Source organism: Cyprinus carpio, chromosome B4 (assembly GCF_018340385.1).
Source record: "Cyprinus carpio isolate SPL01 chromosome B4, ASM1834038v1, whole genome shotgun sequence".
Lineage (NCBI taxonomy): Eukaryota > Metazoa > Chordata > Actinopteri > Cypriniformes > Cyprinidae > Cyprinus > Cyprinus carpio.
Window position 1 is genome coordinate 519,724 of NC_056600.1, and position 4,883 is coordinate 524,606.

Below are 4,883 nucleotides of genomic sequence, written 5' to 3' on the forward strand. Positions count from 1 at the left end.
GCTCCATGACTCCGGATTTGGATGCAATATGGTTAACTGTGCTTGAGAGAGGAGGTCTCTCTTCAGTGGGATAGACGACGGGGGACTCCCAGCATCTCCACCAGTTCTGGGTACCACGGCTAATTGGGCCATTTCGGTGACAGAACAGATTTACTTTCCTCTCTGACTTTGCAAAGCACGAGAGGCAGAAGTTTCCCTGGAGGAAAAGCATACTTGCTTACTTTCGGCCAGCTGTGAGCTAGTGCATCCACTCCCAGTGGACAGTGTGTCAGTGAATAAAACAGTGGGCGGTTAGTGTTTTCCGCTGATGCCAAGAGATCCACCTCTGCCCTGCCGACTACTCCAAATCCTTAATGACTTTAAGGGTGTAATCTCTCACTCTCTGTGGATTACCCCGCCCCTCGACATAATCGTAGCGTTCGTCTGGGGTTTCCTGCTGCCCGGATGGAGAGGTGTCGATCTGCCTAGAAAAGGTCTCTCGCCAGCCGCAGCAGCAGCCGCGAGCTCCACGCCCCCTTGGTGATTTATAAGCTACCACTGTCATACTGTCTGTCTGATGAAGCGTGTGATTGGAGATGTCCCGGGAGAAAGCACTCGGCTAGGTGTCTGACATGGGCTCCAGACAGTTTGTCCCACAACTTCTCTGTTTCTGACCACGTCCCGAAGGCTGGTCTGCCGTTGCATATGGCTTCCCAGCCCATGCTCCATGCATCTGTTGTAACAATCCTCCAACTGATCACCACGCCAAAGCAGTTGCGCGTCATTTTGATGTCCATATCAGCGCCAAGTGATCAAACGCAACCTTTCATGGCGTCACTTTGATACATAAGGTGCCCATCGCCATGCACTCTTGGCACCGACACTTTAGCCAGAACTGATCTTCATATATGTAAGAGCCCTAGATTGCACACTGTAGAGATGATAGCCATCTGGTGGCGTCCTCTGAAACCATTTCAGCGGGGAGAAGGGCCCACCGGCTTTAAGACTGTGAAGAGGGCTGAAGTCCAGTTTGGCCAGTGTTCCTCCGATGAACACTTTCGCATATTGATTGAATTCAGCTCCACTCCTAAAGGGAGATGTCCTGTGGCTCGATAGAGTGCCCTTTACATATTCAGTCAGACTTAAAACCTCTGAAGATGGCGAGTCTAGAGCTTGTCGTGAGCAAGCTCAGGGTAGGGCGTGGTGGATCGCTATCCCCTCGAATGCAAATCTCAGGAAGCGCCTGTAGCTGGGGGCTACCTGAATGTGAAATAAGCATCCTTTAAATCCTGAAATAAACCAATCTCTCAGTCTGATGCGTGGGAGAGTTTTTCTAAGTGTAATCATTTTAAGCGAGAGCTTTGAAGCGCGCAGGTTCCAGCGACCTCAGGTCCAAAGATTAGGTAGTCAAGCGTCTTTCTTTGGAACCAGAAAATAGCGACTGTAGAAGCCCGCTCGCAGTCTGCTAGGGGGCACTGTCTGTACAGCATGTTTTGCGAGGAGGTTGTATATTTCCTCTAGCGGCGTTTCGCTCCCGTACAGTGGTCATTAACACACCATTGAAACGGGGCAGCCTGCGGAAGAACTGAAGCTTGTAGCTGTTCTTTATTGATTTCATAACCCACTCTGATACCCCTGGCAGTGCCCTGCCACATTCTTCTGTGAACTGTGACAGCGGGGGAAGCAGGCTGCACACCGTTAGGGATAAACTCGCCCGTTGGTGGGATGTCCGGAGCCCGGGGTTGAATTACCTACAATTTGTAGAGGTATTGAGTGAATCTGGGGGGAGCTGGCTTGCCATAGGACGGATAATTGCCTCGCTGATTGTTGAAGGTGGAGTTTTTTTGTTGTTTACCTTAACATTTTGCACTTTAATTGCCCTGCATAGGTTGAAATAGAGTTCACACACAAAACATAAACAAAGTGCGCTCGCCAGCCCCCTGCCAACAGGCATGGGCGTGGTTGAAGAAAACCCCACCAGGCCGAGGATTAATTTCCAGTGACTTCTCTTCGTGGTGCAGGTGCAAGATTTCCTCCTCCGAGAGACAACGCAGACATGACCGCGCTCGTCTTAGATTCTTGTGCCGGTGGGCCTGCCTGTCATTTCTGTCCGCGCTTTCGGCCAAGGCTTTTCCATTTGGTCTCACTCTGCACAACGGCTTAACAATAAAAAACAATGTTCGCACCCCGCACAGCAGTAGAAGAGCTGCCGGGGTTTTTTTCACTCCCCCTTCCCCCGCACGCGCGCTGAGTGAGGAAGCGGACCGCATGAAGGTTTGCGGCTGTCCGTTTTTTGGCAAGGAAGTTGTTAATAGCTTTCGACTGTTTTTCTTCCCTTTCTTTTTCTGGCAGTGCTTTAAGCTGCAGGGTCCGGCCCGTTCTCATCCAGAGACTTGAGCAGCTTGACCTGATACACCTGGAGTATCGCCATCATGTGCAGTTCTTTAAGCTGCTTGGCCCGCTGTGGAGAAAGCCTTGCCGGTGAAGTTTGCAGTGGCGCGGCAAGGTTCAGAGGGGAGAGGCGCATTGTTCACTCTCCAGTTCACTGCGGCTAAAGGACAGAGATGAGCGGCAATGGCTTCTTCCACAGGGGGGAGTTTAACCCTCTGGAGTCGATTAATGCGTATACGCATTTTGGGGTATTTTCTCCTGATAACCCCTAAAAGAACTTAAATTACACTTTCAGTTTTGATCGTACAGATAAGAGCAATACATCAATCGAATCTGTAAAGGGTCTACTTTTTTTGTATACAGACATAATAACAACAAAACTTTGTGCACTTAAAAAATAAAGATAACAAACAAGGAGTGCTGTCTGCAGCCTTTGTCTGCGCTGATCTTCATTTACAAACGCGTCATTAAAATGAACTGTAACTCAGTGAATACTCAACACAGAGACATGAGAGAGATATCTATAGAAAGCCTGACATGTCTACTTTTAAACTAAACAAGTGCTGCCGAAAACAAATATTCTGTGATAAAGTAATCCATATGAAAAGAATGCGATGTCCGTTTTTCACGTCTCCCTTCATTATCTTCTAATGGCTTCTGGCTGGTTCAGTAGGAGGCGCCCACTCCAAACCGAGCTCATCAATTGCCTTGGACAGGACGCTAAGGAGCTCGACATCACTATAATGGAGGTCCCCCGCGACGCTGCCGTGGGGCTCAGTGTAATCCAGCGGACTGTTAGACCACTTGTCTCTCGCATATGCTGCCACCGAAATGGCATCATCCTCCTCTTCAGCACCCTGCATGGCACTGAAGGACACCACATCTTGAGCGAAGCAGTATATTAAGATAACAGCAAGCTATTAAACTCCTTTGAAGGGGACCTGCAGCAGTGGGGTGAGGAGCGTGTGGGCACTGAGCCGGTGTGGGTTCGTCACCTGACCTTGAAAAAATCCGCATCAGAAGCTCACATCACTTTCCTCCTTGGCTCCAAGAGGCTGCAGAGGAAGAGTGCAGCAGGTCTTGTTGGGCGAGTTCATCCCCTTGGATGATGGGCACATGGAGCTTGAGAGTCTGGAGGCTCATATCTCCACAGTGGGGGCAGTCCAACCCCCAAAGCGCCGCTTTTGCGTGGGCGTGATGCTCACCAGAACACAGCAGGGGAAGAGAAGGCATGTCCACTGCAGCGTGTAGATCACAGTGAGTAGTCTTGTTGATAGGCTTCTTACTTCTCGTAGAAGGTTGGCTGAAGAAAAAGATTCTGAATTGATGACGTACAAGCGCTGTTTTATATAGAGTGCGGGGCCCCTCATATTTCGCGCGCTTGAACGCCATTGGCCAGTTTCACTGGCGTGATTCAATAAGGCTTCAGTACTGTTTGGAGAAAAGGGTAATTCCCATAGCAATGTAGAGTGACCGAATCGAAAGGGAACTACTTTGTTTGGCCTTCCAAAAGAAGACATGACTAGAAATCATGTTTATATCATGTTTATAATGGATTTTATGTTTATGTCTCATCTCTCCGGCCGGACAAGGCATCCCAATATGTTGAGGGGCATAACATTTCCGTCACATGCTTAAGTCATGCGGCCAATCACAACGCACTGGATAGCAGGCCAATCACAACACACCTCGCTTTTCAGAGCGATGAGCCTTCTAAAAATCGACGCGTTTCAGAAGGCGGGCATAGAAGAGAAACAATAATGTACAGGTTTTTTTAGCCTTAAACCGCATAAACACATTTCATTACACCAAATACACAAAATAATGTTCTTTTTAGCAGCATCATATGACCCCTTTAATGTTAAAAGAAAACCACATTTAAAATTTGGAAATAAACAGTTAAAAAAAAATATGAGAGGTTGATTTAAGGTAGTCAGCTGAGGAAAGGTTTGAAGAAGTTTACCTGAACAGATGACTCCAGCATTTCCACTAGAATAACAGCTTTGTCTTCCCCGTCCTGATGACACACAGTTCTTCAGTGTCAATTCTGATCCAGTACACTTGACAGCACTCAACCAGATTGGTCCTGCTCCTTGTCCAAACTGAGCATCATTTAGAGTATCTACAGGTTCTCCACAGCCAAGCTCTCTACACACCACTGCAGCATCAGCCATATCCCAGAACTGACCACAAACTGTTCCCCACTGACGTCTGTGATGAACCTCCACTCTACCAGCACAGCGACTGTTACCACCAACCAACCTTACTTTCACATGGTCTGCATATTGAGAATAAAGAGAATGACACAAAGAAATACTGAAGAACACAGAGAAGTACATTTAAAAAAAAAAGTATTTTCCTTAAAGGAAATTCATTCCAACCTGCACACAGCAGCCCAACATCACCATCATGTGAACATTTGTTTTTATGTGATGTTGATGTTGGACAGTGGTGAATCTGAGATTCATTTCCTCTGCACTGAATCTCTTTCAAAAGCAGCTGCTCCCAGCACC